Source organism: Camelus dromedarius, chromosome 9, assembly GCF_036321535.1.
Source record: "Camelus dromedarius isolate mCamDro1 chromosome 9, mCamDro1.pat, whole genome shotgun sequence".
NCBI classification, from domain to species: Eukaryota; Metazoa; Chordata; class Mammalia; order Artiodactyla; family Camelidae; genus Camelus; species Camelus dromedarius.
Window position 1 is genome coordinate 10,678,430 of NC_087444.1, and position 13,621 is coordinate 10,692,050.

At 33.6% G+C, this 13,621-nt stretch overlaps 1 long non-coding RNA gene across 1 annotated transcript in view; it reads left to right on the top strand.

The window, feature by feature from the left end:
* Positions 1-13,621, top strand: part of LOC105085615 (uncharacterized) — a 259,455-nt gene that overhangs the window by 95,847 nt on the left and 149,987 nt on the right. The gene's annotated exons all lie outside the window — the stretch shown is intronic.

Sequence of the window (13,621 nt, forward strand, 5' to 3'; positions counted from 1 at the left end):
ATGTTTCTTAAGTAAATATCTATAGTGAATGGCTATTGGATAAGCATACACTAGTTGAAGTTTTAAGGTATTTATTTGAGTATGATAATTTTATTTAGAAGTCATATGTTCAGATGCCTTAAAAAGTCTAAGCAGATAGTTTCGCATCAGTATTGTATACTGAACATTTAATCATGGCAAAAATATCTTTAATCTTACTCTTTTCACTGCTACTTTAAAGTTTGTCCTGAAGGTGGCAACATTGAATAACATTCTACATTTTTCCCTAAATAAAGCTTTACGATCACCTTTAATTAAAGTTTTATATTTTAAAATAAACATCTTTCCCCAACCCCTATATATTCTAGTGTAGAAGAAAATAAAATTCTGAAGACTTACTTTTGTATCCAGTAATCTTGAATGTACATGTTGAAAGAAACCATTTACAACTTTGAAGAATAAAAGTTAGCCTAGAAAAAAGGTTCAGGGTAGCTCTGTTTAAATTGCCAAATGTAAGATCAGTTTTAAACACAGCATATGTTTCCTGCCAAGCAATTTATATCAATAGATGTATTTAACTATAAGGGTAAATCAATGCCTATTCTTTTAAGGTAAAATTTATTTTCCTGCTATATTTATTCAAATTCTGCATAACAGTTTTAGTATTTACTGTGATATGTTAATAAAGAATACAGTTAGTTTTGAAAGAATTGCTCTAATAGCAAATAACCAAAAAAAAAAAAAAAACCCCATGTAACAGCACCTAAAATAAACTTTGCAATCAATAAATAGCTTTTAAAAGCTATTGACACTGTAATATATTTATCACACCTGGGCATGTATTGTTGTATTTTCTATTCTCTCTTTTTTGGATTGTAGACACTTACTAAACAAAGCTATACTAATTAATATTCATCCAAATGTTCAAAACACCACTGTGAAAGAGAAAAATGCCAAATAACGTTTCCCAGAGGTTAATTGACTTGTGTATGATCTGCCAATGGCAAAGTCAAAAATGGAACTCTGTATTTCTTATCTGTAGACAGTGACAACTGCTCATGGTTATAATTCTATCATTCTATTTAGAGGCAGTTCAGCCACTTTACATAGTTTCTGGGAGATAGGCTAATACCTGTTTTCATGTTATTTTATATTAGTGTTTTGTTATATACACAATTTATGTTTTTGTTTATAGCTTTTGGGGTCTGTGCACTAGTGAAGCATGCAATAGGAGAGCTCTAAGCATTACTTCTTAGAGCTAATATTCCTGTTCCTTCCTATTTCTAAATGTAAAAATACATTTAGAAAATTGTCTGAAATTCTTTAATGAGGCTATTCTAAAGTGAATGGGGTTTTTAAAAGATAGTTTTAGGATAGCAAGTAGAGAAGCTACATGGTCAGAAAAAGACAATGTGGAGGAATTGTCAGAGCCATATGGAGTTAACTAGGTGTGTGAGGGAAGGGAAGCACTGTAGCGTGGGCAGGAAGGGAGTGGTGTGTGGGGAGCGGAGAGGAACTGGACAGTGCCTGTGGTGGCATGAAACAGATGGAGCATTCTGACAGGTGCAGTGAGAATGTACCCCAGACAGCATATTCGCAGGTTTTAAACATTCTGCACGCTGATACTCTATTAGCAAGGAGGACATATTCCAACATCATAATTTGCTAAAGCAGTGTTGCCAGATGAAGAAATCAAATAGGTGGCACGTTCTGAGGTATAAATTTCCCTGCCACTTCATCTTGGAGGGACAATTTCCTTTTTCTTGGCCTCAGGCCAGGCTTACTGATGCTTGCTGTCATTCATGCTTGCGTGCAAAGAACTCTTTCATCTCTCTTGGGAGAAGGAGAAACTGCCTGTGACACAGTGGTCACTGATGGCCTTAATCTTGGACGTTAACTCCATCAGGCCACATCACTACATCAGGGAATCCACAGACTTTCCGGTGAGGCACTGATCTTCAACAAATCCCCTTTGCTCCTCCACTTGCTAATTGCCATTTAATTCCCATATGGGTTGTTTAATATTTTTTTATTATTTATTTTAATATTAACATAAAATAGTGTTTGAAAAATGTATATTTCTTAAAATGTTGACTTTAAGGACATTTAAAAATTTCCTTCTAAAAATAAGACTAATTTGTAGTATTTGATAGTAATAGTAACTATGATTTCTTACTTTCTACAGTAGAAATAATCACTCAACATTTAAATCTTGAATCTTTGTTCTACTACTCTTAAAATTCTAAAAATAATCTATTGAATCTCAGCCTATTAACTTACTTTTAACTTAAGTAGACAATAAAAGGAGCTTAGTGAATGAACAGTTTTATAAACTTGTGTTCTCTGGTTATCTTTGGCCTTCTAGGTCCTTAGAGAATATTATCATTTAGTGATCAAGAATGAATAAAAATTACAGAAATGCTTTAATGTACAACTATGGAGCAAATTATACATGGAAAGACTGGCTCATTATTTAACACACACACACACAGACACACACACGCACACTGCACTGCAGGATAGTGAAACACTTTACTCTGAAGCAAACTCTGTAGACGCCTGTTATAGTCCTTATTATACTGTATTGCAATTGTTTATTTACTTGTAAACCTTTCTCATTTTACTGTAAGTTCCCTGGAGCCAGGACTTAAGTTTCTTCTTGCTTATATCCTCAGAGCTTCGTACAGTGCACAGCAGACAGCAATAGATACTGAACAAACAAACGTTCACTGACTCATAGGTTGAATTAATAAATGGTCTTGGAGAAATTGGCATTTGAATTCACTTGATGGCTCTAGAATCTCTTTATAAAAGAATCTGGTTGGTAGAGTGGGATAAATGTTTGTTTTGACATTGCAGTTTCATAGCAAGTCCCCTCTTTTTTGCATGCAGAATGCATGTTGTTTGGAGTGACTGTGAGGAGACAGGGCTGATGTTTCGAATACTTGAATTTTTCTCCTGACAGTAATGGATGAAAAATTTTACAACATACTTCAACATTCTGAATACTTTGGAAATCTTACCTAGAGACTTTTTTGAGTCAAAGGGAAGTAATTATTAAATAACAAACTTCATTTATATAGATTTTTCTATGTTTCTTAAAATTTTTTTTGTATAATAAGGTCTCATTTATTGCGTACAACAGAAACCCAACTCAGTCTAGTTTAAGTTGAGAGAAAAAACTATCGATTCATGCCAGATAACAAATCCAGCTTTAGAAATGGCTACATTCAGAGATTCAAATGAAGAAATTTCTTTCTCCATCATTTTGTTCAGCTTCACACAACATTGACTTAATTCCCAAGCTGGATCTACATATAGGTAAAGGTTAATTCTTGTAGCTCTATACCAATATCCTTCTAGTTCTCTATCCATATACCAAATCTCAGTGAATATCCCGATTCTGCTTGGCACAGTTTGTGTTCTGAAACTATCCTGAACCATCCCTGAATGAGAAGGACTCTTTACAGGTAGATGAAATCTCGTTAACTTGGCCTGCATCATGTGGTTTCCCCTATGGATAGCAGTGCAGGGTCAGTGTCAACTTTATCTAACACGTATAGAGTAGGTTCTATACAGGAGGGTTTTTTTTTTCTTTTCTTTTCTTTTCTTTTTTTTTTTTAGGAGAAGGCAGGAGGGAAAGGTTGTGCTGATATAAACCAAAAATTGAAAATTTAAATTTATTATCTAATTTGTATCATCCATTAATTTATTATATATGTGTTGCCTATCTGCTTGGGTCCAGGTATTGTGGCAGACTTCGAGGTGACATGGATCCTCTATTCACCAGTACTTGCCTCCAAACTCGTATATTCCTCTCATTTTTCTCCCTTCCCTTGCTTATTGGTCTCTTTGGCCTTATTAGACTAAAAGCCAGAGCTTAACCTTTAACAGCTCCTGACATTTACTGCAAGAGAAGTGTTCTTTCCCAATTCCAGAATCCTGGTGAAGGGACTCTTCAGTTCAGTGTGGTCTTGCATCCGTCTCTCAACCAATCCCATGGGTTAGGGAGCAGGATAACATTGTACAAAATGGTTAGTCCATCATTAACTATGATTCCCAGAAAATCAGGAGATTAAACAAACAAAACAATGTGTACCTTACCAAAGAATCAAAGCGGTTTTCGCAATGTTGGTGTTGGTGTCAGTACTCATGCTTTTTTCACGTGCTTATATTGACTAGCAGCTCAGCTGTTCTCTGATGCACTTCCTCCCCAAGATTATTTACCTTGTCTCCATTCGGTCAGAATTATTATCTGTGTCTCAAAAGAAGAAAAAAAAAACCAGAATAGCTTAAGACATAGATAGAGCAGATACTTCTCTTTTACCACATGATGGAACTGAGGTACTTTTGCCAAGCATTTATATTCTGTGGCAAAGCCAGCATTCAGAGCATTTCCTTTCCAGAACCTGTCATTTCCTCTAAATCAGAGAGTGTGAACTAGCAGCTCATAAATGATTCTAGGTTACAAAAAATATTTTGTTTGGTCTGCACATGGTTGATCTGGAAATAATTTATTTTTAAAATTAAAATTTCAACTTTTGAAAACCAGGATATCAGTGTAGTGCAAGTGGGGCCCCGACAAAGGCATCCTTCCCTCAAAGGCTTGTTCAACCATTTAAAGGATCTCTGTCTGCCTTGCCAGGGCTCCATACAATGTATTAACTATTTATCTAGTAATCAGTTCAGAGTGGGTCTCACAGAACATTCATGAGCTCAGGCTAACATACACTGAGCAACATAAATTCAAAAACTCTACAAAAATTTGCAGAGAGAAAGTTCAGTTACCCTTTTGACATGGTCAACTTACAGAGAAATCCAAAATAGTTTCCCTTTGGGTCCTAAGGAAATTTCTTGCTCACAAAATAAACCAGATGAGGGAAGATTCTCCTGTAAAGCTCATTGCTATGTAAATGCTGAATCTTGTTCATAGGCTGCCAAGGGCTACAACATTTATAACCCAAGCTGTTATCCATTAAGTCATACAGCTCACTGACTCCACTAAATTAAATTTCTTCACCACTTGTTGAAACTGATTTTCAAAGTATTGTGTCAATCAACTAGACTTCATCTGCTTAGAAGCTCACTACAAATGTTAATCCTACTTCAATTGTTAATCCTATTATTTTGTTCCTGTAACACGACTGAGAACAGCAAAAATGACTAAGGAGCTGCATAAATCCTATACCACAAAGAATTTTTTATGAAGGAGGATAAGGGAAAAACTCGGGTTGTCTAGAAGTAAAGATGAAAAAAAATTGCAAAGAATAACAGTAGGTCTAATTTTGCAAGCCTTTACTACTCAACTGATATGTCCATGGTTGAAGTGAGCTTTCACTAAAGAATACCTAGGAGAACAAAAGACTTCTAGAAGATCATGGCAAACCTACCTGCAAATTAAACCGAAATGTTGACTCAGATCTCAGCACTCCCTGGCATTCCTGTCCTGAATACATAGTATCTGTGTTAGTTTTCTAGGACTGCCATGACAAGTTCCACATAGAAAGTAGATTAAACAACAAATCTTTTTCACATGGAAGGAAATTTTATTTTTATTATCTCAAATTCTGTAAGCTTTCATCTTAACCCTCCATTTGCATAGAATCAGATCTGGAAGAATTTTTCATTGGTTCTCTAGTTCATCTTTTTGCTTACATAACTTTTTTTCCCTTAACGTTGCTAACAAGATATTACATATTTCATTTTAAATATTGTTACTACCTATTTCATAAAAAGAAAATGTAAACAAATAAAAAGACTGGCATGATGTTGAGCTAAAATCCATCACCATTTTTATATTTCTTGTACATTTACCATGCCCTGGTCTGGTTCTTTTGTTCCTCTGTAAGTCTAACCATCTAAGATGAACATTCTGTTTTTTTCCTTCCAGTTTTATTGAGGTATAATTGTCATACAGCATTGTAAAAGTTTAAAGCATATAGCATAATGATTTGTATTTACATACATCATGATGTGTTTATCACAATAAGCTTAGTGAACATCCGTCATCTCATATAGCTACAAAATTAAAGAAACGAACAAAAAAAGCCCAATTAAGCTCTTAGGATTTACTCTCTTAACAACTTTTATATATAACATAGAGCAGAGTTAATTATATTTATCATGTTGTATGTTATATCCCTAGTACTTATTTATCTTAAAACTAAAAATGTGTACCTTTTGACTGCCTTCACCCAATTCTTCCTCAAACTTCACCTGCCTCTCATAACCACTAATCCGGTCTCTTTTTCTCTGTTTCTATGAGTTTGTTTGTTAAACAACAGAAATTGTTATCTCACAGTTCTGATGGCTTGGAGTCCAAGGTCAAAGTGTCCACAGAGTTGGTTCCTTCTTAGGACCGTGAAGGAAGGGTCTTTCTAGGCCTCTCTCCTTGGCTTGCACTTTGCCATCTTCTCTCTGTATCTCCGTATCATTTTCCTTCTATGTCTGTGTCCAAATTTCCTCTTCTTATAATAAGGACATACATCATATTGAATTTAGGGTCCATACTAATAACGTCATTTTGATTAAAGTAACTCTTTATTACCCTCCCCAAATATTACCATATTATATGAATGTTAGAGGTTAAGGACTTCAACACATGAATTACATGAATTTTGGGGGAGATGCAATTCACTCCAGAATAGTATGTATCCTACTTACATTATGTGTTCAAAAGATGAGATGACCAATGTTGAAAGTGAGTAAACAGTTGAAAAGCTTGCTACACTTTCCTTTTCAGTCCTTTTTTTATACACAGGCAAGCTTGAAAATGCCTGAGAATTCCACATGAAACAAGTGGATGTAAGAAAATATGATCAGAGCTCAGATAATTATGAGTATTACTCTGGCAAGTCCAGTTTTGGCCAATGAAAATACTAGTAGAGTGCACAGCCTACAGTAAAAATATTTTTGGCACAATCTGCCCATGACACAGAGAAGAATAATTCAGATAGCTTCCCAGGGACCTTGATGGTACGATTTACAATGAAGTAAAGGTTTACAAACATATCTCAGAGTGTAAAGAACTTTGTTTCAGGGACAAAAAATGGCTTAAGGCAATCCCCCACTGAAGATACAGACTCATTAAGACTTTTTGTTCTAGACAAATGCTAGAATTATTTGAAGAATTTATTTGATGTTTTCATGATAATAAAGATGAGGTCTAGAAAACGCACATAGGTCCCAAAGCTTGGATGCAAAGAAACAACCACTTCAGAAAGAAAATACTGCTTACATTTTTAAGCAAAATAATCAGATTCAGTATGGAGGAGAGAACTAGATCTGGGTGGCAATCTTTCCACAGATTTGTGTTAGACCTCATTTCTCAAGCTAGAGGACCAGCTCAAAAAATTGATGATAGTGTGTTTTAGAATACTAAAAATTCAATTTTAATGGAGATAGAACGCTAGTGAAATATTCTTCAGATAAAGTGTGATGATCACACAACTTCCAATGGTAAATCCTGATTTCCCATTAAGGCTTATGTAATCTCTGTGTATTCATGGACACGTTCAAGTGGCATTGGATGATACAAAACACAAATAGACACACACACACACACAAAAACTGTGGTGTATATGAGTCTGCCTTTCTTTTCCCAAAACTGTACACACTTTGTCACTGACCTTATTCATGCTTTTGGATCTATTGTCACAAAATCTGAGAAAAATTTATTTTTACATCTATCTATCCTATTTGTCTATTATCTATCTGTCATCTAATCGATCTCTCTATATACATGTCATATGCTATAAAATACTTTTTTCACCCAAATATTTATCTTGGAGTTAAAACCATGTCAATAAGTATAGTTCTACTTCATCTTTTTTAATGACTAGATAGGATACTGTAGTATAAATATAATGTAATTTATTTAAGCTTTCCTATTGAAGGGTAAAATATTTCCAGTATTTTTGTTTGCTTCTAGGAAAATGTGGAAGCAATAATGCATTTTTTTAAACCTTTTTTTATTGAGTTATAATCATTTTACAATGTTGTGTCAAATTCCGGTGTAGAGCACAATTTTTCAATTATGCATGAACATACATATATTCATTGTCACATTTTTTTTTTGCTGTGAGATAAGGCATTTTAAAATTATAACTGTATATTATTTAGAGGCAAATGCTTGTCGCTAAAAAGTGATGATATGATTCATAAAAAGATACCATTAGACCCAGTAAAAGTTATAAACTTTCTAGAATGAAAGAAATCTTTTCAAGAAGCTTATTCATTCATTAAATTATATAAAGCAGAGACAAATGGTATGCTTCCATTTAGAGGTATAGCCTATCTATATTCTCCAAATTTTCCCATTATGATACCTGATATAACTAACTGGGCTATAATTCATAGAAAGACATTCTGAACATGCAGCTAGATTAGGAAGTAGAATATATACTAAAAGTTGGTTTTATTTCTAACTATTGAAATAAAGTTATTGAAAAAATTCAAAAAATTTTCAAATGTAAAATAAAGGGCTCCTTCTTTTGAACATACATATTTGTTTTCAAAACATTGTTTTATTTTCAGTAGGTTATACAATGCTACCTAATTGTTCATAATTTATTAGTAAAAAGTCTTGCTCCGGGGTCTTCCTTCTGACACTTTGAGTTTCAAAAGTTTTTGAGAGGTGTGGATTAGAACCAATTTTCAATTCTGAAGAAAGAATAATTTTTGAACTAAAGCCGTCATTTACTGAGTATTTACTACTTGGCAGTCACTCTGCTAAATGCTTTCATATATGATGATACTGAATCCTTGCAGATGCCATGGGGTACTTACAGTTATTTCCATCCTATAAAGGAGGAAACCAACATTCAAGGAAGTAAAAATACTTTCTCAGGGTCTCCTAGCTAGCAAACGATGCATTCATCTATTTCAAATCTAATACTCTTAACCTCAGTGCTTTCCTCCTTTTCTGGCCTAGCAGAGCATAGTTCTGCTAAGGAGGTGTGTCTTCCATAAGAGAACCTCCTAGAGTCAGGTGGTTTAAATTTTCTCCATCTTCCAAACTGAACTTATTATTTTTGTAGTCCATGTTAAATTAGTCTTTTTCTATGGAATAAAATAATATTTGCTCTACAGTGATCTCCATTACCTATATAAATTTTTGTTAACCAGGACAATGTTATCTATATATAAATGTTAAAAATAAATTAATTAAAAATGTCAGTTTTTTCTTTAGTTATTATGATACCATATAAAGCGTAGTTTTCATAAATTTCTATAATAGAATAATATATAGTATGTAAGTATATATAAATATAAAACACAAATGCCAAGTATACTTATTAATTATATTTTAACAAAAAGTATATAATTCTTCACTATGTATATTGCATTTTAGCAGTACCATGCTGAAAAATTTCAAAAATTAAACTCTTTCTCAATTATACATTTTTTTTTGTGCTGGATAAAACCTATCATTTTCTGTATTTCCTGTGAAGAGTTTTTTTGTTATCTTTTCAATGATTCACGACCAGACATGGGTATTCTATCCCAGAGTGGAACAAAGAATTACTTCTTTGACAATTGAATAGCTTTGAAAGTAACAGGTTTTAGAACCAAAAAATAGATCACCAACCTCCAGAGCAAAAAGACAATAGTGGCTTCTTGCTAATGTTGAGCCTGTTCATAGGGCAGACTTTTTCAAATATCAGTAATAAATGATACTCGGAAAAGAAAAGAACATAGAAATGAAGACAGAAAAAATACTTTTTTGCAAAAATGGAATAACGAGCAAATTTCTTACTGGGATATGATTTTACACTTTTATATTTTTAAGGCTTTTAATGTAGCATTCTATTGTTTCAGAGATTTATAATCTGTATAATTTATACCCACTATAAAAATATATAGGCTATACTTGCAACATAAACTGTTTTTGTGTTTTATTTTAGAGTTTGTTTTTTAAATAGTTTTTATTTATTTACATTTTTTGCTACATTCCTTTTGGGGTTAGATTCTATGCTTTAAACACTCATTTCTGAGGAATCTGTGGTGACATGCTCAACAGTTTCTACTCTTTGTATCTTCAGCCAATTCCTCTCTGGTAAAAAAAATCACAAATCTTTTTCATTGTATCATATCATTCTACTTTCTGTGATTAAAAGGATAAAAACAACTTCCATTAAAGTAAGGCAGAGGATTTTGGTGGTCTTTGGCTTTCTGTATCGATGTTTCATAAAACCTTTGTGGTAAGCAGACAAATAAGGGCATTTTAAATTCTTTTACCAAGTGAATGAATATAATATTTCATTCTGTTCATTCATCAAGAGATTAAGTTAATTGGGGGTGGGGAGCTTTTAAGCACCTTTGTGTATATTCTTAATGCTATGTGTTCTCAATATTTTAGGTTTTACAGTATGCAGTTTTACATTTAATCAACATTGCTGTGATATAATTTACATACAGTAGGTTGCATCCACTACAGTGAACCATTTAATGACTTTTGACAGTTAGATACATCTGAGAAACCACCGCCTCAAACAAGGTAACAGAACATTACCATTAACCTCAAAACATTCTCAAGCCCATCGCCTGTTCCTTCTTCTATCTCTGGCTCCAGACAACCACTGATTTACTTTCTGTCACTGTAGGTCTATGTTGTATTTTCTGGAATTTCCTAAAATTGAAATTATATATTATGTACTCTTTCTTTTCTGATTGAGTTCCTTCAGTCATCATTATTAAGATTCATCTGTGCTTTATGAATCCATGCAGATATAAATAATCAGTTTTTTTGTATTACTAATGTTCCATTTCTTTTCTGAATGCTGTTCTGATTGGGTGATATCTGTTATCCCATCTAAGTTACATATTCATCCCTCTGCGTTATCCAGTCTGCTTTTGACTGCCTTTAGCTCAGCTCTCATCTCAGCCACTGAGTTTTCTGTTTGTAATTAGCTCCTCTTTATAGTTTCTTTTTCCTTTTTATAGTATTCTGCATTTTTATTCATTGTCTCTCTTATTTCCTTCAGTGCTTTTATCATCCCCTTTTTGAAGTCATGATCTAGTAGACTGTTGAGGTCTATTTCATTGATCATTCTTTCAAGGGAGTTCTCTTGTTCTTTTAATTGGAAGTAGTTTCTCTGCTTCTTTATTTTACTTATATCTCTTTGGCTTTATGGATTAAGGAGTATCAATTTTCCTCTGTGGTCCTGAAGGGCTTTTTTTTTTCCTCCTATTTTTTTTTTTTTTAAGAGGATGCATTCCTGTGTAGCCTGTGTGCCTCTAATAATTTTGTTGCAAGGTCTGTTTTAGCATGGATGGTTGCTTCATCTTTCTTCCGTGTGTTGGCTGTTACCCCTTTAACTGAGGGTGTGGCTGGTGTTGTGGTGATCAGAGTCTGGCCTGGTTGTTGAGCAGGACCTCCTTTTTTATTCTGTGGTTGTCACAGCCCTGACAGGGGCAGGATTTGTTTCCCTTTTGTTGGAATGGAGGCTTCCAGACCTGTTTCTGAGCGCAGGTTTTTGTAGGAGGGGTTGGAGTGCTTCAAGTACTCGTGTGACCCTGCCCTTGTCCCCACTTTAGCCACGGGAACCATGGGAATGTCAGTACTCTTCTCTGGTTTCCCCCAGATTCTCTGCCCTCAGAGCTACCAATGCAGATCCGCAGACATCAGGGTCCACCTTAGTAATTATGCAGTCACACACCTGAGTTGTGGTGCACTGTCGTGTCACCACTGTCCCCAGTGCTGAGCCCATGTGCTGTTTGCTCACAGGTCTGCTGAAAATGCAGCTCCTGGGTTTACCTTAGCGATGAGCCAGATCTCCGCTCCTTGCTTGTTTGTCTTAGAGGCACAGGTCTTCAAAGGTATCAGATTTTGTAAAGAATTTTGTCTTTTGAACTAGGCGATGTTCTGCCAAAGTTCAGCAGGTGTTCTAAATGAATGGGCAGGTCCATGATTGTCTCTCTTAGTGTATTTGTGGGAGACGGTGAGCTAAGAGTGTCCTTCTACTCTGCCATCTTGGCATCCACTTGTTTACTGTAGCTTTATAGTTAGTCTGAAAATTCAGTATTGTGATTTCTTCAACTTTATTCTCTTTTAAAATTGCTTTGGTCATTCTAGGTCACTTGTATTTTCAAATAAATTTTTAAGTGATATCATTTTCTATAGAAAATCTATTGACATTTTAGTTGAGATTGTCCTGATACTGGAAATCAAGTTAGTAAAAATGGACATTTTTAACAGTACTGAGTATTTCAATCCCATTATTTTTCTGGAATTTTCAGTGAAGTGGTCTTGCACATCTCTTATATTTATGCCCAAGAATTTTATGCTTTTGTCTCCATTTTAAAAGTTAATATAAATGTAATATTTTAACTTCAATTATTACTAATTAAATATTTGCTAATATAGACCTACATTGATTTTTGTATATTAAAGTTTTATCTTACAACCTTTTTTTGCTAAAATTGCTTATTAATTCTCGTAATAGCTTTGTTGATTCCTTAGGGTTTACATTCAATAATTATGTCATTTACAAATGCAGACAGTTTTAAGTTTCCTCTGTAATCTATATGACCTTGCATTTTAAGTTATGTTTTGCTTGCCTTATTGCTCTAGTTTTGTTTTTCAGTACAATATTGAGTAGAAGTCATGAGTGCAGACATCTTGCTTTTTTTTTTTGAGAGAAAGGTGATTAGTATTTTACTGTTAAATATGATGTCAACTGTAAGTTTTTTTATATGCCCCTATTAAGTTAAATAATTTCCTTCTAGTCCTAGTTTGCTGAGAGTTTTTATCATTTTGGCAATTGAATTTTATTAAATGCCTTTCTCTTCACTTATGAAAATGATCTGAACATCTTTGTCTTTTTTCCTATTGACGTGGAGAATTATATCGACTGATATTCAGATATTAAAGTACTTTGCATTGTAGGAAATGTCCTACTTTGTTATGATACATCATCATTTTTATGTCTTGTTGAGACTGATTTTATATCTTTTGGGGCTGTATTAAAAAATTTTTTTCTGTAACATTGCTGTCTAATTTTGGTATCATATTATACTGACTTAAATTACAAAAAGTATTCCCATGCCTTATATTTTTGAAATATTTAATATAAATTTTGTAATATTTATTCTTTGAATTTGTGATAGAATTTACCAGTGAAACAATCTAGACCTAGAGGTTTCTTGATGGGAAAGTTTCTGGAAAATAATAATTTCTTAATAGATATAGGACTATATGATTTTCTACTTTATTTTGTGTCAATTTTATAAACTTGCATTTTTCAAAGAATTTTAAAATTTCATTTAGGTTTTTAAATATGTTGGTATAAAGTTGTTCATTATAATGTCCTAGTATATTTTTCCAATTTTTAAAAATTGTGGTAAAATACACATAATATAAATTTTACTATCTATCTTAACCATTTTGAATGCACAGTTCAGTGACATTAACTTAAATCATATTGTGCAACCATCATTACCATCCATCTTCAGAACTCTTTTCACTTTGCAAAACTGAAACCCTATACCCATTACACAATAACTCTCCATCTCCTCTCCCTCCAGTCCCTGACAGCCACCATTCTACTTTCTGTCTCTATGGTTTAACTATTCTAATTGCCACCTACAAGCGGAATCTGTTATTTGTCTTTTCATGACTGGCCTATTTCACTTAGCAAAA